Consider the following 13,116-nt stretch of genomic DNA (forward strand, 5'->3'; position numbering starts at 1 on the left):
AGCCAGCGAGCTATATGCTCGACTATACCTGCGTCTGCGCGCGTTCGCGTAAGCGTGTTTCAGGCTCTGTAGCTTGTGCGGGGGAACGCGCAAGTTCTTCCTATATATAGGCGAGAATCTTCTCGGCTCGCGTGGTATTTGCGCGCATCTTGTGGGCGGAGTGGGCCACGACGGTTGCTGTGGTGGCGTACGTAGGAAAGGAATATCAATTGAAGCGTGAAGCCATTGTACCGCGGAAAGACCGCGCCACGCCATGAGGGACGTGGCACGTCTGGAGGTGCTCGAGGGAATTCACGTTTCTCGTGCGGTTACTCAGGGAGCAGACGTTGCCGTGAACCGTGCGCGCTTCTTTCTTTCTTTCTTTCTTTCTTTCTTTCTTTCTTTCTTTCTTTCTTTCTTTCTTTCTTTCTTTCTTTCTTTCTTTCTTTCTTTCTTTCTTTCCTTCTTTCTTTCTTTCTTTCTTTCTTTCCTTCTTTCCTTCTTTCCTTCTTTCTTTCTTTCCTTCTTTCCTTCTTTCTTTCTTTCCTTCTTTCCTTCTTTCCTTCTTTCTTTCTTTCTTTCTTTCTTTCTTTCTTTCTTTCTTTCTTTCTTGCTTGCTTTCTTTCTTTCTTTCACGGGTGTCCAATAATCGAGGTCAGCGCCATGCACGGTAGTCCGCCGCAGTGATATCGCAATTTCTGGCGCGGATATCTTGTGGTGCGTGCGCATCCTGCTCAAACCGATTAGCGTATGCGTATGTGAGAACGTATACGTTTTCTTCGTATATGTCCTACAGGGTCGTCCCCTCCCGGTCTCTTTCGCTCCATCTACTAAATTATTCGTCGGATTGGTGTATACTGTAATCAAAGTTTACTTGTTGACGAGAAACCAGAATCTCTGTGCAGTAATATGACTCGTTTGGGTGTGAAAAATGTTCAGATTCTGCAAAATGCTTGCCTGGAAATTTTTTGCCTACTGTCTTCTGTCGTTCGGCGTCGTTCTATTGCGATAAATTTTACGGCACGTTGCACCGAAAGTCCACCGGTCTGTTTTGTTGAACTTTCTTGTCGCGTTTCACTATTTAATGACTAATTGCATCCATACGCGAACAGGATAGGAAATCCTGCCGTGAACTATACAGATTTACTTCAATAATTTTCATCTAGACAGAGTTGCCAACCCGAGGGAAGCTTCATGAAGGTAATTTTACAGGACTGTGTGCAAGTGTTAGAAATCTTGTCATATTCAAGGACATTTCGAGTTCCTTACATTGCTGATATGTTGTCAGTTTTTTTTATTTTCCCACGCAACAACGCATTGCGGCTGCTTTGATGACATGATCTTGCTATTGTTTCCACCTATTCGGTGGTTTTTCGCGTTATCATCTGGCAATGCTCGAGAACTATTCCTTAATGTAGAAGAAAAATTCTTGGACATTTTAGCTGACCATATATGCAGAATAAGTCAATGGTAGGCAAAATTATAACCATAATTTGTCAACATTAACTAGTGTTAATTAGTCCAGGTAGTGCGGAATCACTGTAGTTAAAGTAACCGGACGCGCTTTGATAGGCTGCACTGCCTTCTGGATTGGCGCATTTTCCAAACGTTGTATACTCTGTTACAAAATGGAGAAGGGAAACTGCCAAGGAAGACGCGCCCTCAAAACGAAAGCATGAAATTAGGTACGAAGTCCGTGTCTTAGAAAAGAAAGAACAACGCAACATCGCTTTCGCCGTTGCTCGTACGAGTTCACCTTCGAAATGATGCGCGCCTTCTCGCTCGACAAACTACGCATGTGGCTGCGCCGAAGACTGACAATAGTGCTCTTCCTTCACGCAGGTCTCGCTCCGCAGCCTCCCCTTGACAAACCGTGACCGCGGCGGGGCTACTACAACACCATGCGACCTCAGTCGTCGGCGGAAGCGAAGTTTCTCCTCTGAAGACCTCCAAAAAGGTGAGCCGTCTCCCTCCACCCCTCCCACTCCGTCTCCCCCCCCCCCCTCGTCTGCGGCCTCTCCCGGGTCTGTAGGATGTCCCTTTTCTTTCGGGTCACCGCAAAGTCGTCCTGAAGTTCTCGGTCGCGTACGAATTGATTCGTTTTTTTTTGTTTTTTTTTCATAGCGAAACCTCGTTCGCGTATGCCATCTAAGTCTTACAGACTGATTGATTGATTGATTTGTGGGGTTTAACGTCCCAAAACCACCATATGATTATGAGAGACGCCGTAGTGGAGGGCTCCGGAAATTTCGACCACCTGGGGTTCTTTAACGTGCACCCAAATCTGAGCACACGGGCCTCGACATTTCCGCCTCCATCTCACAGACTGATTACCTCGCTTTCTAGACAGTCCTAAGTATGAACCCGAAAGTTATTATTTTGCATAATCGATCTACATGTCAATTTAGGTGCACGCAGAGACGAATTAAAGTGGTTTAAACGCAGTATTATGTTTAGCTTTCGCAAAAGTTGACATTGGATTGCTCTGTGGTGTTGTATTCACACAGACTACGGAAATGGTCCGTTAAATGTATTTTCTGTTTTTAATGCCAGAAGCTGTCACCTAAGCTGTAGATCTAGCTTCAGCGCATAATCTCATATGTGCCATTTCACTGCGTTATTCTTTTTTTTATGCAATATAGAAAAAAATATCGGCGTTGTAAAATAAGCCAAGCACATGCTACATACACCATGTGGAGGTCCTGCCTTTAACATCTGCGATATCTGAACAAAAAAAAAAAGGGGGGGGGGGTGTTTCATGCTCGAAACGCCCCATTTGCTAATGATAACAGACTTGAAGCGCAGTTACGCCCGTGAACTGAACTGTCCTCGGGTCTGAGGTGGATAGGCAAGCTGCTGGCAATATGACGTCACGGGCAAGCGCGATGACGTCACCGCACGGGACCCGCAGGGGCACATCCGATGCGTATCATATATACGAACAGCCGACGATACGTTTCTAATACGCATTGAACCGTTTGTGCCTACGCTTTGTTCGTTGCATTGAAACGTCTCTATGTGTTTCAGTTAAGAGTGCTCTTACAAAATTGACTCATCTCTGCAGCAATCAAGTGACCTCGCTTATTCGTGAAGTTCTGGGACCAACTGGGCTATACAGTCGGGGGTGCTAAAAGAATGGCGAGAGCCGGCGGTGCCTTTGAATAGGGGCACGCGGCGTTGCCCTGTTTTAGCGGCAAACGCGTTTTTTTTTTTTTTGCGCAAATAAAAGTTTTCTTCTTCCGACGATGCCTCGGAAAGAACACAAACCGTGGGTCTTATCTAGGTTTCGTCGCATTATTCTCGAATTTCATGAGTATAGGAAGGTGGGCCTACGGAACACGTGGCGCCACGAAGGTGCCAGAGGAACACCGCAAACACCATTAACTAAAGAAAAAAAAAACAGAAAACGCTCAGTGGTAAAAGCAAGGGCATAAACCAGCATGTTCAATGAATGCCGCGCAAACTTGTCACTCTTGCTGCGGCTCAAGTGTCTCTGCATAACCGCATATGCCTTTAGTTCCTTCTACTCGGAGCAAATCTACGCTAACTCAATCGGCTTTTTGTTGCACTAAGTTTCAGCAGCGTCCGACCCTCTCAAAATAACGCGTGAACGACATTGTATAAGCATGTCCCCAGAGCTCGCCTTCGTCTAGCGCGCGCGCTTTTCTGCGTGTGCACGCGAAAATGCCTCGTTATGTTTGTTCGAACGCTAAATAATGAGTACTTAACGTGCCATTTTGCCCGTTAAGATGATGACTCATATAGCGCTCATTTAAAGTGAATTCGCACGACACACATTCTCAAATTGTCTCTCTCGTTTTGAACTCCCGACAGTGTTATATATAACAGCGTTGCTCTAGTTCCGTGCATAGGCCTGTCACTTATATACCGTGGGTGAGTGCTCAAATTACCGCTGGCTGAAGGATTTGTTTGGGACCCCATTATGCGGAACCGTTTAGTGCACCGTTTTTGGAACGCAGCTGCCGGAACTAGACGCAGTCCATGCGTGGCGCACGGACTGCGTTTTTCTCTCACCGCAACTGGTTCCCTTCCGAGATCCGCGCGCGATGTTCTTTTGTCCACGCCTCGCATCATCAAGTTATTTGTATACCGCTCGAACTTGAAGAACAACAACAACAGCAACAATAATAACAACAGCGGGATGCGGGAATTCCTTCTGCAGGTTATGTCCCGTTAGACACGAACGCTTCAAGGGGTCGCCTTTATTACTGCCCCCTTCAGTGCTTTGTTGTTCGCAGAGGCGCGTATACAGGGTTCAAGGGGTGAGAAAGATGACCGTGGGAACGAGCGCGGTTCGCGATGGCGTCCGACGGTGATTACTAGCGCTGAGCAGTTTGAGCTATCTTGAGATCGCCGTTTTTATTGCAGGGGTGCTTCGTCGCCACGTTTCGAGGAGGATGTATGCAGTCCATCAAATATCTGTGAAACAGGCTCTATAGTACTATAGTAGACCGTCTTGTAGAGTCTGTGATTATTTATAAGGGCTAAATTATGCTGACGGAATGGCTGGTTTATGTGGTAGAACGCGTCGGGACACGAAAGATGTCGTACGGTTGAAAGATTTATTTATTTATTTACAATACTGCCAGTCTCTTACGAGACCAAAGCAGGAGGGCATGAGTTACAGAATACAATGAATGCTAAGTACTTTCTTACAGGCGGCATACAGAACTGTAGTTATTTTAAAATTGGTAATAATAATCCTAGTTACATAGAAACATTAGACATAGGTATTTATGCACTCTAAATATTCACACTTCGGAAGCAGCGAACTGAATCTTTGCTGCATAAAAAGAATCAATACAGTTTTATACAGAGAAGGCATTGTGTACACTTATACATCCAAATAAATACTACTGGAAAACAACAATGGAGGTCATGGTTGAAGAAAGCCTTTGTCACAAAGTATAGTCTCAATTTTTGAAGTGAATTCTGCCAGTGATGGTGCGTTAGTAATGGAGGGATCTAACCTATTCCATTCGCTGATTGACAGGGGGAAAAAGGATTGCTTGAAACAGTCGTTGTTGGAAGCATATTCTTTGATAGTGTATGCATGTTTATGTCGTAGTGTTCGTGATTCTGCCAAAGATATGTACCTGGATGCATCGATCCGACTGTGGTTATGCAGAATGTGGTATAGAAATTTGAGACGCGCGATTTTTGCTCTTGTTGCAAGCGTGGGTAGACCGGAGGTTTCTAAAAGGTTTGTGGGCGAGTCGGTGCGTTTGTACTTATTATGTATAAACCTAATGGCCTTCCTTTGAAGGCCATTAGGTTTATAAGATATATATACGAGTATAGATATATATATACGAGTATAGTTTCGACCACTTCGGGTTCTTTAATGTGCGTGCAGTGACACCGTGCTGTATACGGGCTTTCGAATTGAAGTGCGATCGCCGCGACGGGGTTCGATCCCGCGTCGTTCGGGTCGGCATGCGAGCTCGGTTACCGCTGAGCCGCCGCGAACACGCTTTAGACGAAAGGAAAGCGTACATGTGACGCAGTCTTTTTTTTTTTTTTTCTTACGCGAGTGGTACAGTGGGGGAAATGAACGAGCAGCACGCCCGTCTTGAAGCGCGCGCTTGAGAAGAACACATACAGGTTTAACTTCTTAGGAGCACGATGTCCGTTGTCGCCGTCGTCGTAAGTCCCCGACGGTCGTCCGTCTATGTACCGAATAAATAGCGTTGACAGCGCGCGTATATGGTTCAAAAAAAAAAAGACCATATTCTGTCCGTCCGTCCGTGCACCCGTCCGTGTGACTGTCTGTCCGTCCATCCGTTTGTCCGTTTTTTATTCCATCTGGTGACTTCAACGTTGGCGTTACTGACCATAGGACATAGCCGACCTTGTGCTCGAAGCGCAAGGAAAACGGTGATATAGAACACTGTTTGCTTAGATGTCGTGAGCTTAGAAAGGAACGGCAAGGTTTATTTGAGGAACTGCAACAGTTAGGCTCGCCATGTGACAGCGTGACTGATTTTGTGTTTCGGCTCTACCTTCAGGAAACAGGTGTCGCGACTTCTCTTGAAATTTTCGATTGCTACAGACCTCGCATGTGACTGGTGATAAGTGACAATGATGTTTGGGGTATAGTGCAGCGAGATATAGGTAAACGGCACAATACTGCAAGTGGAATAGCACGAAGACCGCCGTCTTATGCAAGCTTACGTCGCGCTATACACGATTTTTATTTTAAAAGCCTGCTTCTGCTTAGTAAAAAAAAATTGCAACATATCCACGGAGTGAATGAGGGAGAGTGGGGCGAAGCATCCGTCCGTCCATTCGTTCTTGCTTCCGTCTGTCTATGCGTCCATCTGTGTGACCGTCCGTGCGTCCATTGCCTGTCCGTGCGTGCGTCTGTTCGTGCGTCCACACGTCCATCTGTGCGTCCGTCCCTGCGTTCGTCCATGCATCCGCCCCTGCGTCCGTCCATGCGTCCATCTGTCGGTGCAGCCATCCGTGAGTCCGTCTATGCATCTGTCTGTGTGTCCGTTCGTACATCTATTCAACACTCCATCTCACATCTTTTCATCATTATTCCCGATTAGAGTTATACTGTATATGCTACCTTTAGGTAGCAGAGTTGCGCCAAGGTACGCCATCTTGGGTTCAAATGTCTTGCGGGAAAGCCACTCATCAACCGCGGAGGAGCAGCGCTCACGCTTATAGCGTTGCTTTATTTTTTTGCTTTCTTTTCTTTCCATTTTTTATGAAAGTACGAGAAAAACTCGGTTGCTATGGTCACACCTGGAAGCCTTGATTTTGTGTTTACGTTTATGATACGTAATAATAAAAACAAAACGTGCGTCAGCTCGTTGAACCAGTGAGACATACGTACATTTATAGTAGGCCACACATTAGCTTCGGCTTCTTTTGCGTTGTTTTTCCTATTTACATGTATATAAATATTTTTCACCGTTCATCGCTATCAAGGGAGTTAGGAATGGAATATTTTCATTGCGTTGGGCTCACTCGTTAACTGTGTGAGTTAACTAGCTAAAGCTTTGTATTCTTCAACTGAATCGAGCTGGATAGCGATCGAGAGTGGCCGTGCGACGCCCACGTTACGCGGGGCTCTCGTAATACGCTCGTATTACAATAGCGACTCAGGACAATTAATGTGCATCGTTGTTTAACAACCCTGTCGTGTCCAACATTCTTTTCACTTAAGGTTTCAAAGCTGCACTCAATTCACGAACTAGCAGCAGCGCCTTGCCGATTCAAATAGTTCTAGTTTAAATTCTCCCCATATTCTTAGCGTTTTAACAACAAGACCAATTTGGACGTATGCAGCTGGCACACGCTGGCCAACTCTGCATGTATAACGTATTCACTACTGCATCTGTGGTTAATAAACATAGAGCAAATTTTGCGGTAACGAGGACCGATTTAAGAAAAAAACAAAGCCAGGCGCATGTGCGTCAGCAGAGAAGTGAAAAAAGGGGCACTTGCCCCCCTACAGCCACAACAGCACTTGCCCTCACCCGAGCTAGACCAGTGCTCTCGCTCTCCTTAAACCATGATGCAACAATGGTTTGCAGCCCCCAAGAGACAATTCTGCAGACGGCAATGGCAAAGTGTTTCTTCCTTCGGACTGAACACTAATCTTTGTATAGCAACACCCGCTGCACTAGCGTATAATGGCGTGGGCTCTACGTAGTACAATGCAACACAGAACGCATTTGCTGCCGCATTTCTCGTGACCAACAGGCGGCATGGCTGCATTACCGAAGAAGCGCGGTGCGAATGACAACAGCTGTTGTCAACCCCGCTTGATCTGCCGGGAATCTGCATAGCGTTGGCTTCTCCGCAGTGCATTTGAACCCCTTATGACCACGTGATGGCGCTCGGCGAATAGGGGCGCTGTACTCCTGTAGGCGGAGCGAGCGGTGCCCGGAAAACAGTGGCGCAACTCTGCTACCTAAAGGTGGCATATACAGTAACTCTATTCCCGACATAGAAGCACCGCCATCCAGCGGACATTCTAAGGACTAAATGAGAGGCAGCACACGCACACTTTCTTACGGCTTGCGCTTCGTGACTACTTCCCACCTTTAACCACCTCGAGTTCATGGTATATACTAGTTCACTGTATTCGCGGCACTGCGGCCCAACGCTCGCTAAACCTTCCTAAAACCAAGGAGGTTACACCCAGTGAGTATAACGTAGCAACCCTTTCTTGTCAGATAGTGCTCAATGTACATGCCAATGGCTGCTAATGGGGAATGCGAGACAGGAGAATTCGTCTTTTAGTTAACGCGCATGCTGCGAATTTTTTATTGATCAACAACGCACAGGAGAAATCTCTCACCGGCACCACCTTGGAGGTCAAAATGTAATACTCGTTTAACACTACTACTACGACTACGAGGGATGAGCGGGTGCCGTTATAAGGAGCTTCGCCCCTAAATCAAACAAAGGACTTCTAACATCTTCACCAAGTCTTGTAAATTCTGTACATATATCATCATGTACATTGTCCATATTGTGATTAGTGTATGTATGTAGTTAGTGTATGTAGTTATTAGTACCATGAACCATGGACATCCTATGGACTTGGACACTTTTGTTTAAATGTGTAATGTATGATGTACTTTGTCTTTTGTTTGTTATTGTGCCTGTCGTACAGACGCTCGTTCCTTAGGTTTGTTGCGTCTTATGATGGAATAAACTTTTTCTAAACGCAGGACATTAGCTACAATTAGCAAGGAGGAAACCGGGTGGGGCAATCGCCTGCAAATTACGCAAGGCTAGATGCGCCGGCTTCCTACAACATCCTTAACCTCATAGCTTCGCTCCATCGTCAGCATTCACTTCGTGGATCGGCTGCCAATTTTTTCGCGGATGTGTTTCGCGGATCATTACTTGATAACCACTGGTTTAAAAGATCAAATGGAATCCTAATTCCTTTTAGTATTGTATCTCTATTTTGATGTCACCAATAAAGCTATCTGGATAAAGTAGCCAAACATTGAGGTGAAACCAGATCTAGCAAGGTGACTTTTCAGGATGACTTACCCTACTTACGTGGTTTTCGTCCGCTAGAAATAATGGTCGGACTCTGATTGGTATTCATTTGTTAGTTCATTGATTGGTGAACTGTGACTTATTTAGGGACGGCTTGCTCCTCTCCCATAGTCGAGTACCGAGTACTCAAAGTCGTTAAACTATTTTAAGGGCGAAGCTCCTTATAGCGGCCCCCGTTCGTCCCTCCCAGACGTTGTAGTAGTGTGTAACATAACATTTTTACCTTCAAGGTGGTGCCGGTGAGAGACTTCTTTTGTTCGTTGTTGAGCAATAAAAGATAGTGCTCAATGTACATGCCAATGGCTGCTAATGGGAAATGAGAGACAGGAGCATTCGGCTTTCAGTTAACGCGCACGCTGCTTACAGTCATGTGAAAAGTGCATGTTTTAGCACACGCCAACGACATTATTTGCGTTTTTTTCTTTTTTTTCTTTTTCTTCAGTCATGCGATCACCTCGTAGGCTAAGTGAACCACATATCGCGCGCCTTGTGCCACGATATCGTTCCTTTTTTTTTTCTTTTTTTGCACCATTTCATGTTCACGCTGGATTTCAGTGATGATGAATTTCGCCTTACAAAAAAAAAATGCTGGGGGGGGGGGGAGGGGGTACTATAACCTGTCCAGTAGACTACTGCCACGTTAAGAATATTCGGTAATGCCTTGGCCAACTTCAGGAACGATTTAACCCTGAGTGACGTGTTTGATGTATATACGGCGGGTCTACGCGTAACAGCGCTCCAGTAGACTATACTGCCACGGGAAGAATATTCAGTAATGTCTTGGCCAACTTCAGGAACGATTTACTGTTAACACTGAGTGACGCGTTTGACGTATATACGGTCCACACGTTTAACAGCGCTACGCCTCGCGAGGCGGGTGGCTATCTGGTCGTTCCAGCGATCGCCTCGTTATGCGGCGTGGAGGCCGGGCTAACGGAATTGATTGATATGTGTGGTTTAACGTCCCAAAACCACTTCATGATTATGAGAGACGCCGTAGTGGAGGGCTCCGGAAATTTCGACCACCTGGGGTTCTTTAACGTGCACCCAAATCTGAGTACACGGGCCTACAACATTTCCGCCTCCATCGGAAATGCAGCCGCCGCAGCCGGGATTCGAACCCGCGCCATGCGGGTCAGCAGCCGAGTACCTTAGCCACTAGACCACCGCGGCGGGGCGGGCTAACGGAAGAACCAAACGCAGCGTAACGCGACGCATCAAGCGACGCTGCCACCAACGCGTAGCCGTTGCACTTGGCCTGATGTTATTAAACGCGTTTACGGCGGACCGTCTCGCGTTCTTTGCAGCGTGGTCACGTTATGTCTCGTCTCGCGGGGTTTAAGGAGAAAAAGAAGTGTACCGAGGTAACCAAGGTAACGCCATCTCTCGGTGCAGGCGTCAATCCCGCTCCGCTCACAAGCCGCGGGGGTTGGGGTTTGCTTGCAGCGAATCTGTGAGAGATGTGGGAAGCTTAGCGCTAGCCCCAATCACGAGGCATCGGGCTTATGCTTTTTTGAAACTTCATTAGAGAGTTTTAGTGCTGCGGAATGGTGCTACGTACGCATCACGCAAGCGCCTTGCGTTACGTGGCGTCGTTTGCCACTAATCGGCTTTTAGTACGCCGTAGTACCCGCGTACGTAACGAGCGTGAAGCGTGTTGCGTCATCTGGTAGATCAAAATAGAAGCACGTGTTGTTGACAGCCAATGTGAGCCAATCCAAGTGTTATAGCCAGATTATGGCCATATTTCAAGCCACAGAGCCGGTCGGTGCTTGCTTTCGATGCCGCCATTTTGCAAAACGAAATCTCGCGCTGTCGCGAACTAGTTCGAGAGCGGCGCGATCACCTCATACGTACGCACGCACGCATCTCATGCGTGCGTACGTAGCAGCTGCGTACGCAACACGATACGTGCGCGTTGCAGTCTGCGCATGCGCACTACGCAGTACGTGGCGTCCTTACGTACGCAACGCCGCCACGTACGCAGCGTACGCAGTACTAAAACTTCTTTGTTTATCCTGCGCGTGATGCTAATGCGTTAGCCTGGTTATTCCCACGACGGAACAGGGAGGTCGAGCCTCTTAACCTTGTCGCGGGCGTACTGGACAGCCAGGATTCGATTGTCGTAAGCTGGTGATCTGATGAGCCTTTCGAAGCGTTCACGCGTAATACCGGGCCCCAGTGCACCGCAGTCCCAGAGAATGTGGTCAAATGTGCGCGCATTTTTCGTTGCAAGCTTGGCATGCAACAATAACCCGTTCCAAACTATGTGAATTTTGCTTTTCTATTTCTCCGCCGCTATCGGCTGAGAACGTTTAACGCGATGCTTCGAGCTGGTCCATTTGCATAAGCTTCATTAGCGTGCCTGTGGGCTGCGTTGCTCACGAACTCTGGCTTTTGGCCAGCGTTCTTTTTTCTCTGTAGGGGTATGCAGCGAGATCAAATGATCACGCGAAATCCGAGCTGCCAAACCATGCAATATTTTCTTTCTTTCTCACTCCGTGACTGAAGGCTTTCAAAGGCGCGCGATGGAAGAGAGAAAGCATTCTACCTGTATTCTGTAAAGGGGTTCGCACATACTTTGCGAGATAGCGAGGAGGTATAACTATCATAGAGTCACACCAGTGCTTTAGGGGTGAACTAGACTTCCAACGAATGATATCGAGCTGGATAAACTCACACTCGTTGCGGCTGCCAAGCGAGGGCGCACTTGTCCGACATGAATGAATTCATAGATATCGCCCGCGTTGGTTTTGCGTTTTGTTCCACTACACTCGCGGCACAGCACATTTCGTCTTTCTTTCTTTCTTTCTTTCTTTCTTTCTTTCTTTCTTTCTTTCTTTCTTTCTTTCTTTCTTTCTTTCTTTCTTTCTTTCTTCCTTTCTTTCTTTCTTTCTTTCTTTCTTTCTTCTGTTCTTTCTTTCCTTCTTTCTTTTCTTTTCTTTTCCTTTCTTTTTACCTGCGCGTTCAAAACCTCTTTCTTTTTCGTGGTAACTGCACGCTCGAAACTCAGGACAAGCAAATCAGATTATTTGTGGCAGTACGCAAGCTGCATGGACGTTTCACGAAATGAAAAAAAAAAAGTGTCATATATTCTAAGCAGTAACGCTAGGCTACGAAGAGAAACCAAGCGTAATCTTTCTCAGATTGAGCGCTATTTTTTTAGCCCTAGTGTAGAATGGCGCTCCAGAAGTTTTTCTTGAGGTTAACCTGTCGGCCTTTTCCTCATTTTCTCTTTCTGTGAGCAAGCACGTCTAAAGTATATATAACTATATATTTACGTGTAGTCGAAAAAAACTCCTCCTGGCGCTGGCAGGAATCGGACGCGATACCACCCACACCTTTGCGGTGTTGTCGCTTCACCATTCTAGCTGGTCACAGGGTGAGGCAGACTTTATTTAAAGCTCTAGAGAAAGAGAGAGATAAAGAGATAGATAGATAGAGAGAGAGAGAGAGAGAGTGTTGCATGAAAGAAAGGCTGGGATGTCGACATGTATGTCGACCAGACGCGCCTCTGGCAGAGTGCCTCTTGTTTGCTGTTATGCACTGGCTGAAGGTTGATCGGGATAAGAAAATAAAGCAGAGAGAAAAGACAGTGTAACATTTCACTATGGCTTCCACGCCTACATTACAGTTAAAGAGCTTGGTTCGTGAACCAGAAGTGCGGAGGTGCTGAATCTGGCAAGTGTTCTGCGCAATGTCTGCAATCTGAAGAGTGTTCATCAAAGAGCTCCACCGGACTGAAAACAAGCACGGATTTTCCTTTGGAACCTGCGTTACATTCACGAAGATTTCAGTTCTTCCTTCCATCAATCTAGTAAGATAGTGCCATCTCCAATCAGCCTAACGAAGACGGCCATTTCTTAGGCCACGTCTTGTAGCTTCGCCACCGGTGAGCGTAACAGCTTCGACGTCTCTGCGGACGGCGAGGGCTGCACTCGTGCCAGGTCATCGTCACGGAAAACCAGGGGGGATGCACCGGACTCTTCTTGGCCGTTTCGTGTCCTCCCCCCTCCTACACTGCCCTTGGTTGCCGGACTGTACGCACATATGGTTGAGCAAACAAACAGCTTCGCGAGACGG

General features: G+C 46.8%; 1 protein-coding gene across 3 annotated transcripts in view; it reads left to right on the forward strand.

Moving 5' to 3' along the window:
* The window catches only part of LOC119181928 (uncharacterized), a 153,518-nt gene that overhangs the window by 86,119 nt on the left and 54,283 nt on the right, over positions 1-13,116 (forward strand). For all 3 annotated transcript variants that reach the window (XR_012886454.1, XR_012886455.1, XM_075875068.1), the window contains exon 2: positions 1,822-1,936. The gene's annotated coding sequence lies outside the window, so the exon portion shown is untranslated. The remainder of the gene's footprint in view (positions 1-1,821; positions 1,937-13,116) is intronic.

Source organism: Rhipicephalus microplus, chromosome 10 (genome assembly GCF_043290135.1).
Source record: "Rhipicephalus microplus isolate Deutch F79 chromosome 10, USDA_Rmic, whole genome shotgun sequence".
In the NCBI taxonomy this organism is placed as follows: Eukaryota; Metazoa; Arthropoda; class Arachnida; order Ixodida; family Ixodidae; genus Rhipicephalus; species Rhipicephalus microplus.